Source organism: Anthonomus grandis, chromosome 20 (assembly GCF_022605725.1).
Source record: "Anthonomus grandis grandis chromosome 20, icAntGran1.3, whole genome shotgun sequence".
Lineage (NCBI taxonomy): Eukaryota > Metazoa > Arthropoda > Insecta > Coleoptera > Curculionidae > Anthonomus > Anthonomus grandis.
In genome coordinates, this window is record NC_065565.1 from 8,272,513 (window position 1) to 8,284,795 (window position 12,283).

General features: G+C 40.0%; 1 long non-coding RNA gene across 5 annotated transcripts in view; it reads left to right on the forward strand.

The window, feature by feature from the left end:
* Positions 1–12,283, forward strand: part of LOC126747983 (uncharacterized) — an 81,625-nt gene that overhangs the window by 31,462 nt on the left and 37,880 nt on the right. For all 5 annotated transcript variants that reach the window (XR_007664565.1, XR_007664567.1, XR_007664566.1 and 2 more), the window contains one exon: positions 3,107–8,473. This is a non-coding gene — a long non-coding RNA (uncharacterized LOC126747983). The remainder of the gene's footprint in view (positions 1–3,106; positions 8,474–12,283) is intronic.

A 12,283-nucleotide genomic window follows, 5' to 3' on the forward strand; every position in this document is an offset into this window, starting at 1 on the left:
CTTAGTTTGATTTCGAAAAAATCAATTTTTGGTGGAAAATATCGATACGGAGGGGTATACCCTAAAAATGAAAAAACCCAAACTTTGAAGGTCGATATCTCGGCTTCTATGGGAGCTATCGGGAAAATTCCAACGGTTTTGTCTTAGTTTCGTCATTTTGATTCCAACGAGACCATCCGCAAGGTCGTAGCTTTTCTAATAGCTGAGATATGGCATTTTTGATGCCCATTTTTGGCCTCAAAAACGGACGTCGAAAACGACTTTTTCAGGATTTTCAAAGTGCTCTCATTCCCTTAGTTCTGCTCGGATCCTGTTATAACCCGGTGTTTTCGTAATCTAGATGATCAGAATAAGTCGCTGGTATACTTAGTTTGATTTCGAAAAAATCAATTTTTGGTGAAAAAAATCGATACGGGGGGGTATACCCTAAAAATGAAAAAACTCAAACTTTGAAGGTCGATATCTCGGCTTCTATGGGAGCTATCGGGAAAATTCCAACGGTTTTGTCTTAGTTTCGTCATTTTGATTCCAACGAGACCATCCGCAAGGTCGTAGCTTTTCTAATAGCTGAGATATGGCATTTTTGATGCCCATTTTTGGCCTCAAAAACGGACGTCGAAAACGACTTTTTCAGGATTTTCAAAGTGCTCTCATTCCCTTAGTTCTGCTCGGATCCTGTTATAACCCGGTGTTTTCGTAATCTAGATGATCAGAATAAGTCGCTGGTATACTTAGTTTGATTTCGAAAAAATCAATTTTTGGTGAAAAAAATCGATACGGGGGGGTATACCCTAAAAATGAAAAAACCCAAACTTTGAAGGTCGATATCTCGGCTTCTATGGGAGCTATCGGGAAAATTCCAACGGTTTTCTCTTAGTTTCGTCATTCTGATTCCAACGAGACCATCCGCAAGGTCGTAGCTCTTCTAATAGCTGAGATATGGCATTTTTGATGCCCATTTTTGGCCTCAAAAACGGACGTCGAAAACGACTTTTTCAGGATTTTCAAAGTGCTCTCATTCCCTTAGTTCTGCTCGGATCCTGTTATAACCCGGTGTTTTCGTAATCTAGATGATCCGAATAAGTCGCTGGTATACTTAGTTTGATTTCGAAAAAATCAATTTTTGGTGGAAAATATCGATACGGGGGGGTATACCCTAAAAATGAAAAAACCCAAACTTTGAAGGTCGATATCTCGGCTTCTATGGGAGCTATCGGGAAAATTCCAACGGTTTTGTCTTAGTTTCGTCATTTTGATTCCAACGAGACCATCCGCAAGGTCGTAGCTCTTCTAATAGCTGAGATATGGCATTTTTGATGCCCATTTTTGGCCTCAAAAACGGACGTCGAAAACGACTTTTTCAGGATTTTCAAAGTGCTCTCATTCCCTTAGTTCTGCTCGGATCCTGTTATAACCCGGTGTTTTCGTAATCTAGATGATCAGAATAAGTCGCTGGTATACTTAGTTTGATTTCGAAAAAATCAATTTTTGGTGAAAAAAATCGATACGGGAGGGTATACCCGAAAAATGAAAAAACCCAAACTTTGAAGGTCGATATCTCGGCTTCTGTAGCAGCTATCGGGAAAATTCCAACGGTTTTGTCTTAGTTTCGTCATTTTGATTCCAACGAGACCATCCGCAAGGTCGTAGCTCTTCTAATAGCTGAGATATGGCATTTTTGATGCCCATTTTTGGCCTCAAAAACGGACGTCGAAAACGACTTTTTCAGGATTTTCAAAGTGCTCTCATTCCCTTAGTTCTGCTCGGATCCTGTTATAACCCGGTGTTTTCGTAATCTAGATGATCAGAATAAGTCGCTGGTATACTTAGTTTGATTTCGAAAAAATCAATTTTTGGCGAAAAAAATCGATACGGGGGGGTATACCCGAAAAATGAAAAAACCCAAACTTTGAAGGTCGATATCTCGGCTTCTATGGCAGCTATCGGGAAAATTCCAACGGTTTTGTCTTAACTTCGTCATTCTGATTCCAACGAGACCATCCGCAAGGTCGTAGCTCTTCTAATAGCTGAGATATGGCATTTTTGATGCCCATTTTTGGCCTCAAAAACGGACGTCAAAAAAGGCCTTTTTCAGGATTTTCAAAGTGCTCTCATTCCCTTAGTTCTGCTCGGATCCTGTTATAACCCGGTGTTTTCGTAATCTAGATGATCAGAATAAGTCGCTGGTATACTTAGTTTGATTTCGAAAAAATCAATTTTTGGTGAAAAAAATCGATACGGGGGGGTATACCCGAAAAATGAAAAAACCCAAACTTTGAAGGTCGATATCTCGGCTTCTGTAGCAGCTATCGGGAAAATTCCCACGGTTTTGTCTTAGTTTCGTCATTTTGATTCCAACGAGACCATCCGCAAGGTCGTAGCTCTTCTAATAGCTGAGATATGGCATTTTTGATGCCCATTTTTGGCCTCAAAAACGGACGTCAAAAAAGGCCTTTTTCAGGATTTTCAAAGTGCTCTCATTCCCTTAGTTCTGCTCGGATCCTGTTATAACCCGGTGTTTTCGTAATCTAGATGATCAGAATAAGTCGCTGGTATACTTAGTTTGATTTCGAAAAAATCAATTTTTGGTGAAAAAAATCGATACGGGGGGGTATACCCGAAAAATGAAAAAACCCAAACTTTGAAGGTCGATATCTCGGCTTCTGTAGCAGCTATCGGGAAAATTCCCACGGTTTTGTCTTAGTTTCGTCATTTTGATTCCAACGAGACCATCCGCAAGGTCGTAGCTCTTCTAATAGCTGAGATATGGCATTTTTGATGCCCATTTTTGGCCTCAAAAACGGACGTCAAAAAAGGCCTTTTTCAGGATTTTCAAAGTGCTCTCATTCCCTTAGTTCTGCTCGGATCCTGTTATAACCCGGTGTTTTCGTAATCTAGATGATCAGAATAAGTCGCTGGTATACTTAGTTTGATTTCGAAAAAATCAATTTTTGGTGAAAAAAATCGATACGGGGGGGTATACCCGAAAAATGAAAAAACCCAAACTTTGAAGGTCGATATCTCGGCTTCTGTAGCAGCTATCGGGAAAATTCCAACGGTTTTGTCTTAACTTCGTCATTCTGATTCCAACGAGACCATCCGCAAGGTCGTAGCTCTTCTAATAGCTGAGATATGGCATTTTTGATGCCCATTTTTGGCCTCAAAAACGGACGTCGAAAACGACTTTTTCAGGATTTTCAAAGTGCTCTCATTCCCTTAGTTCTGCTCGGATCTTGTTATAACCCGGTGTTTTCGTAATCTAGATGATCAGAATAAGTCGCTGGTATACTTAGTTTGATTTCGAAAAAATCAATTTTTGGTGGAAAATATCGATACGGGGGGGTATACCCTAAAAATGAAAAAACCCAAACTTTGAAGGTCGATATCTCGGCTTCTATGGGAGCTATCGGGAAAATTCCAACGGTTTTGTCTTAGTTTCGTCATTTTGATTCCAACGAGACCATCCGCAAGGTCGTAGCTTTTCTAATAGCTGAGATATGGCATTTTTGATGCCCATTTTTGGCCTCAAAAACGGACGTCGAAAACGACTTTTTCAGGATTTTCAAAGTGCTCTCATTCCCTTAGTTCTGCTCGGATCCTGTTATAACCCGGTGTTTTCGTAATCTAGATGATCAGAATAAGTCGCTGGTATACTTAGTTTGATTTCGAAAAAATCAATTTTTGGTGAAAAAAATCGATACGGGGGGGTATACCCGAAAAATGAAAAAACCCAAACTTTGAAGGTCGATATCTCGGCTTCTGTAGCAGCTATCGGGAAAATTCCAACGGTTTTGTCTTAGTTTCGTCATTTTGATTCCAACGAGACCATCCGCAAGATCGTAGCTTTTCTAATAGCTGAGATATGGCATTTTTGATGCCCATTTTTGGCCTCAAAAACGGACGTCGAAAACGACTTTTTCAGGATTTTCAAAGTGCTCTCATTCCCTTAGTTCTGCTCGGATCCTGTTATAACCCGGTGTTTTCGTAATCTAGATGATCAGAATAAGTCGCTGGTATACTTAGTTTGATTTCGAAAAAATCAATTTTTGGTGAAAAAAATCGATACGGGGGGGTATACCCGAAAAATGAAAAAACCCAAACTTTGAAGGTCGATATCTCGGCTTCTGTAGCAGCTATCGGGAAAATTCCAACGGTTTTGTCTTAGTTTCGTCATTTTGATTCCAACGAGACCATCCGCAAGGTCGTAGCTCTTCTAATAGCTGAGATATGGCATTTTTGATGCCCATTTTTGGCCTCAAAAACGGACGTCGAAAACGACTTTTTCAGGATTTTCAAAGTGCTCTCATTCCCTTAGTTCTGCTCGGATCCTGTTATAACCCGGTGTTTTCGTAATCTAGATGATCAGAATAAGTCGCTGGTATACTTAGTTTGATTTCGAAAAAATCAATTTTTGGTGAAAAAAATCGATACGGGGGGGTATACCCTAAAAATGAAAAAACCCAAACTTTGAAGGTCGATATCTCGGCTTCTATGGGAGCTATCGGGAAAATTCCAACGGTTTTGTCTTAGTTTCGTCATTTTGATTCCAACGAGACCATCCGCAAGGTCGTAGCTTTTCTAATAGCTGAGATATGGCATTTTTGATGCCCATTTTTGGCCTCAAAAACGGACGTCGAAAACGACTTTTTCAGGATTTTCAAAGTGCTCTCATTCCCTTAGTTCTGCTCGGATCTTGTTATAACCCGGTGTTTTCGTAATCTAGATGATCAGAATAAGTCGCTGGTATACTTAGTTTGATTTCGAAAAAATCAATTTTTGGTGGAAAATATCGATACGGGGGGGTATACCCTAAAAATGAAAAAACCCAAACTTTGAAGGTCGATATCTCGGCTTCTATGGGAGCTATCGGGAAAATTCCAACGGTTTTGTCTTAGTTTCGTCATTTTGATTCCAACGAGACCATCCGCAAGGTCGTAGCTTTTCTAATAGCTGAGATATGGCATTTTTGATGCCCATTTTTGGCCTCAAAAACGGACGTCGAAAACGACTTTTTCAGGATTTTCAAAGTGCTCTCATTCCCTTAGTTCTGCTCGGATCCTGTTATAACCCGGTGTTTTCGTAATCTAGATGATCAGAATAAGTCGCTGGTATACTTAGTTTGATTTCGAAAAAATCAATTTTTGGTGAAAAAAATCGATACGGGGGGGTATACCCGAAAAATGAAAAAACCCAAACTTTGAAGGTCGATATCTCGGCTTCTGTAGCAGCTATCGGGAAAATTCCAACGGTTTTGTCTTAGTTTCGTCATTTTGATTCCAACGAGACCATCCGCAAGGTCGTAGCTTTTCTAATAGCTGAGATATGGCATTTTTGATGCCCATTTTTGGCCTCAAAAACGGACGTCGAAAACGACTTTTTCAGGATTTTCAAAGTGCTCTCATTCCCTTAGTTCTGCTCGGATCCTGTTATAACCCGGTGTTTTCGTAATCTAGATGATCAGAATAAGTCGCTGGTATACTTAGTTTGATTTCGAAAAAATCAATTTTTGGTGAAAAAAATCGATACGGGGGGGGTATACCCGAAAAATGAAAAAACCCAAACTTTGAAGGTCGATATCTCGGCTTCTGTAGCAGCTATCGGGAAAATTCCAACGGTTTTGTCTTAGTTTCGTCATTTTGATTCCAACGAGACCATCCGCAAGGTCGTAGCTCTTCTAATAGCTGAGATATGGCATTTTTGATGCCCATTTTTGGCCTCAAAAACGGACGTCGAAAACGACTTTTTCAGGATTTTCAAAGTGCTCTCATTCCCTTAGTTCTGCTCGGATCCTGTTATAACCCGGTGTTTTCGTAATCTAGATGATCAGAATAAGTCGCTGGTATAATCAATACTTAAATCAATTTTTGGTGGAAAATATCGATACGGGGGGGTATACCCTAAAAATGAAAAAACCCAAACTTTGAAGGTCGATATCTCGGCTTCTATGGGAGCTATCGGGAAAATTCCAACGGTTTTGTCTTAGTTTCGTCATTTTGATTCCAACGAGACCATCCGCAAGGTCGTAGCTTTTCTAATAGCTGAGATATGGCATTTTTGATGCCCATTTTTGGCCTCAAAAACGGACGTCGAAAACGACTTTTTCAGGATTTTCAAAGTGCTCTCATTCCCTTAGTTCTGCTCGGATCCTGTTATAACCCGGTGTTTTCGTAATCTAGATGATCAGAATAAGTCGCTGGTATACTTAGTTTGATTTCGAAAAAATCAATTTTTGGTGAAAAAAATCGATACGGGGGGGTATACCCGAAAAATGAAAAAACCCAAACTTTGAAGGTCGATATCTCGGCTTCTGTAGCAGCTATCGGGAAAATTCCAACGGTTTTGTCTTAGTTTCGTCATTTTGATTCCAACGAGACCATCCGCAAGGTCGTAGCTCTTCTAATAGCTGAGATATGGCATTTTTGATGCCCATTTTTGGCCTCAAAAACGGACGTCGAAAACGACTTTTTCAGGATTTTCAAAGTGCTCTCATTCCCTTAGTTCTGCTCGGATCCTGTTATAACCCGGTGTTTTCGTAATCTAGATGATCAGAATAAGTCGCTGGTATACTTAGTTTGATTTCGAAAAAATCAATTTTTGGTGGAAAATATCGATACGGGGGGGTATACCCGAAAAATGAAAAAACCCAAACTTTGAAGGTCGATATCTCGGCTTCTGTAGCAGCTATCGGGAAAATTCCAACGGTTTTGTCTTAGTTTCGTCATTTTGATTCCAACGAGACCATCCGCAAGGTCGTAGCTCTTCTAATAGCTGAGATATGGCATTTTTGATGCCCATTTTTGGCCTCAAAAACGGACGTCGAAAACGACTTTTTCAGGATTTTCAAAGTGCTCTCATTCCCTTAGTTCTGCTCGGATCCTGTTATAACCCGGTGTTTTCGTAATCTAGATGATCAGAATAAGTCGCTGGTATACTTAGTTTGATTTCGAAAAAATCAATTTTTGGTGAAAAAAATCGATACGGGGGGGTATACCCTAAAAATGAAAAAACCCAAACTTTGAAGGTCGATATCTCGGCTTCTATGGGAGCTATCGGGAAAATTCCAACGGTTTTGTCTTAGTTTCGTCATTTTGATTCCAACGAGACCATCCGCAAGGTCGTAGCTTTTCTAATAGCTGAGATATGGCATTTTTGATGCCCATTTTTGGCCTCAAAAACGGACGTCGAAAACGACTTTTTCAGGATTTTCAAAGTGCTCTCATTCCCTTAGTTCTGCTCGGATCCTGTTATAACCCGGTGTTTTCGTAATCTAGATGATCAGAATAAGTCGCTGGTATACTTAGTTTGATTTCGAAAAAATCAATTTTTGGTGAAAAAAATCGATACGGGGGGGTATACCCTAAAAATGAAAAAACTCAAACTTTGAAGGTCGATATCTCGGCTTCTATGGGAGCTATCGGGAAAATTCCAACGGTTTTGTCTTAGTTTCGTCATTTTGATTCCAACGAGACCATCCGCAAGGTCGTAGCTTTTCTAATAGCTGAGATATGGCATTTTTGATGCCCATTTTTGGCCTCAAAAACGGACGTCGAAAACGACTTTTTCAGGATTTTCAAAGTGCTCTCATTCCCTTAGTTCTGCTCGGATCCTGTTATAACCCGGTGTTTTCGTAATCTAGATGATCAGAATAAGTCGCTGGTATACTTAGTTTGATTTCGAAAAAATCAATTTTTGGTGAAAAAAATCGATACGGGGGGGTATACCCGAAAAATGAAAAAACCCAAACTTTGAAGGTCGATATCTCGGCTTCTGTAGCAGCTATCGGGAAAATTCCAACGGTTTTGTCTTAGTTTCGTCATTTTGATTCCAACGAGACCATCCGCAAGGTCGTAGCTCTTCTAATAGCTGAGATATGGCATTTTTGATGCCCATTTTTGGCCTCAAAAACGGACGTCGAAAACGACTTTTTCAGGATTTTCAAAGTGCTCTCATTCCCTTAGTTCTGCTCGGATCCTGTTATAACCCGGTGTTTTCGTAATCTAGATGATCAGAATAAGTCGCTGGTATAATCAATACTTAAATCAATTTTTGGTGGAAAATATCGATACGGGGGGGTATACCCTAAAAATGAAAAAACCCAAACTTTGAAGGTCGATATCTCGGCTTCTATGGGAGCTATCGGGAAAATTCCAACGGTTTTGTCTTAGTTTCGTCATTTTGATTCCAACGAGACCATCCGCAAGGTCGTAGCTTTTCTAATAGCTGAGATATGGCATTTTTGATGCCCATTTTTGGCCTCAAAAACGGACGTCGAAAACGACTTTTTCAGGATTTTCAAAGTGCTCTCATTCCCTTAGTTCTGCTCGGATCCTGTTATAACCCGGTGTTTTCGTAATCTAGATGATCAGAATAAGTCGCTGGTATACTTAGTTTGATTTCGAAAAAATCAATTTTTGGTGGAAAATATCGATACGGGGGGGTATACCCTAAAAATGAAAAAACCCAAACTTTGAAGGTCAATATCTCGGCTTCTATGGGAGCTATCGGGAAAATTCCAACGGTTTTGTCTTAGTTTCGTCATTCTGATTCCAACGAGACCATCCGCAAGCTCGTAGCTCTTCTAATAGCTGAGATATGGCATTTTTGATGCCCATTTTTGGCCTCAAAAACGGACGTCGAAAACGACTTTTTCAGGATTTTCAAAGTGCTCTCATTCCCTTAGTTCTGCTCGGATCCTGTTATAACCCGGTGTTTTCGTAATCTAGATGATCAGAATAAGTCGCTGGTATACTTAGTTTGATTTCGAAAAAATCAATTTTTGGTGAAAAAAATCGATACGGGGGGGTATACCCGAAAAATGAAAAAACCCAAACTTTGAAGGTCGATATCTCGGCTTCTGTAGCAGCTATCGGGAAAATTCCAACGGTTTTGTCTTAGTTTCGTCATTTTGATTCCAACGAGACCATCCGCAAGGTCGTAGCTCTTCTAATAGCTGAGATATGGCATTTTTGATGCCCATTTTTGGCCTCAAAAACGGACGTCGAAAACGACTTTTTCAGGATTTTCAAAGTGCTCTCATTCCCTTAGTTCTGCTCGGATCTTGTTATAACCCGGTGTTTTCGTAATCTAGATGATCAGAATAAGTCGCTGGTATACTTAGTTTGATTTCGAAAAAATCAATTTTTGGTGGAAAATATCGATACGGGGGGGTATACCCTAAAAATGAAAAAACCCAAACTTTGAAGGTCGATATCTCGGCTTCTATGGGAGCTATCGGGAAAATTCCAACGGTTTTGTCTTAGTTTCGTCATTCTGATTCAAACGAGACCATCCGCAAGGTCGTAGCTCTTCTAATAGCTGAAATATGGCATTTTTGATGCCCATTTTTGGCCTCGAAAACGACTTTTTCAGGATTTTCAAAGTGCTCTCATTCCCTTAGTTCTGCTCGGATCTTGTTATAACCCGGTGTTTTCGTAATCTAGATGATCAGAATAAGTCGCTGGTATACTTAGTTTGATTTCGAAAAAATCAATTTTTGGTGGAAAATATCGATACGGGGGGGTATACCCTAAAAATGAAAAAACCCAAACTTTGAAGGTCGATATCTCGGCTTCTATGGGAGCTATCGGGAAAATTCCAACGGTTTTGTCTTAGTTTCGTCATTTTGATTCCAACGAGACCATCCGCAAGGTCGTAGCTCTTCTAATAGCTGAGATATGGCATTTTTGATGCCCATTTTTGGCCTCAAAAACGGACGTCGAAAACGACTTTTTCAGGATTTTCAAAGTGCTCTCATTCCCTTAGTTCTGCTCGGATCTTGTTATAACCCGGTGTTTTCGTAATCTAGATGATCAGAATAAGTCGCTGGTATACTTAGTTTGATTTCGAAAAAATCAATTTTTGGTGGAAAATATCGATACGGGGGGGTATACCCTAAAAATGAAAAAACCCAAACTTTGAAGGTCGATATCTCGGCTTCTATGGGAGCTATCGGGAAAATTCCAACGGTTTTGTCTTAGTTTCGTAATTCTGATTCCAACGAGACCATCCGCAAGGTCGTAGCTCTTCTAATAGCTGAGATATGGCATTTTTGATGCCCATTTTTGGCCTCAAAAACGGACGTCGAAAACGACTTTTTCAGGATTTTCAAAGTGCTCTCATTCCCTTAGTTCTGCTCGGATCCTGTTATAACCCGGTGTTTTCGTAATCTAGATGATCAGAATAAGTCGCTGGTATACTTAGTTTGATTTCGAAAAAATCAATTTTTGGTGGAAAATATCGATACGGGGGGGTATACCCTAAAAATGAAAAAACCCAAACTTTGAAGGTCGATATCTCGGCTTCTATGGGAGCTATCGGGAAAATTCCAACGGTTTTGTCTTAGATTAGATTTGATTAGAGTTTGATTTCGAAAAAATCAATTTTTGGTGGAAAATATCGATACGGGGGGGTATACCCTAAAAATGAAAAAACCCAAACTTTGAAGGTCGATATCTCGGCTTCTATGGGAGCTATCGGGAAAATTCCAACGGTTTTGTCTTAGTTTCGTCATTCTGATTCCAACGAGACCATCCGCAAGGTCGTAGCTCTTCTAATAGCTGAGATATGGCATTTTTGATGCCCATTTTTGGCCTCAAAAACGGACGTCGAAAACGACTTTTTCAGGATTTTCAAAGTGCTCTCATTCCCTTAGTTCTGCTCGGATCCTGTTATAACCCGGTGTTTTCGTAATCTAGATGATCAGAATAAGTCGCTGGTATACTTAGTTTGATTTCGAAAAAATCAATTTTTGGTGAAAAAAAATCGATACGGGGGGGTATACCCGAAAAATGAAAAAACTCAAACTTTGAAGGTCGATATCTCGGCTTCTGTAGCAGCTATCGGGAAAATTCCAACGGTTTTGTCTTAGTTTCGTCATTTTGATTCCAACGAGACCATCCGCAAGGTCGTAGCTCTTCTAATAGCTGAGATATGGCATTTTTGATGCCCATTTTTGGCCTCAAAAACGGACGTCGAAAACGACTTTTTCAGGATTTTCAAAGTGCTCTCATTCCCTTAGTTCTGCTCGGATCTTGTTATAACCCGGTGTTTTCGTAATCTAGATGATCAGAATAAGTCGCTGGTATACTTAGTTTGATTTCGAAAAAATCAATTTTTGGTGGAAAATATCGATACGGGGGGGTATACCCTAAAAATGAAAAAACCCAAACTTTGAAGGTCGATATCTCGGCTTCTATGGGAGCTATCGGGAAAATTCCAACGGTTTTGTCTTAGTTTCGTAATTCTGATTCCAACGAGACCATCCGCAAGGTCGTAGCTCTTCTAATAGCTGAGATATGGCATTTTTGATGCCCATTTTTGGCCTCAAAAACGGACGTCGAAAACGACTTTTTCAGGATTTTCAAAGTGCTCTCATTCCCTTAGTTCTGCTCGGATCCTGTTATAACCCGGTGTTTTCGTAATCTAGATGATCAGAATAAGTCGCTGGTATACTTAGTTTGATTTCGAAAAAATCAATTTTTGGTGGAAAATATCGATACGGGGGGGTATACCCTAAAAATGAAAAAACCCAAACTTTGAAGGTCGATATCTCGGCTTCTATGGGAGCTATCGGGAAAATTCCAACGGTTTTGTCTTAGTTTCGTCATTTTGATTCCAACGAGACCATCCGCAAGGTCGTAGCTTTTCTAATAGCTGAGATATGGCATTTTTGATGCCCATTTTTGGCCTCAAAAACGGACGTCGAAAACGACTTTTTCAGGATTTTCAAAGTGCTCTCATTCCCTTAGTTCTGCTCGGATCCTGTTATAACCCGGTGTTTTCGTAATCTAGATGATCAGAATAAGTCGCTGGTATACTTAGTTTGATTTCGAAAAAATCAATTTTTGGTGAAAAAAATCGATACGGGGGGGTATACCCGAAAAATGAAAAAACCCAAACTTTGAAGGTCGATATCTCGGCTTCTGTAGCAGCTATCGGGAAAATTCCAACGGTTTTGTCTTAGTTTCGTCATTTTGATTCCAACGAGACCATCCGCATGGTCGTAGCTCTTCTAATAGCTGAGATATGGCATTTTTGATGCCCATTTTTGGCCTCAAAAACGGACGTCGAAAACGACTTTTTCAGGATTTTCAAAGTGCTCTCATTCCCTTAGTTCCGCTCGGATCCTGTTATAACCCGGTGTTTTCGTAATCTAGATGATCAGAATAAGTCGCTGGTATACTTAGTTTGATTTCGAAAAAATCAATTTTTGGTGGAAAATATCGATACGGGGGGGTATACCCTAAAAATGAAAAAACCCAAACTTTGAAGGTCGATATCTCGG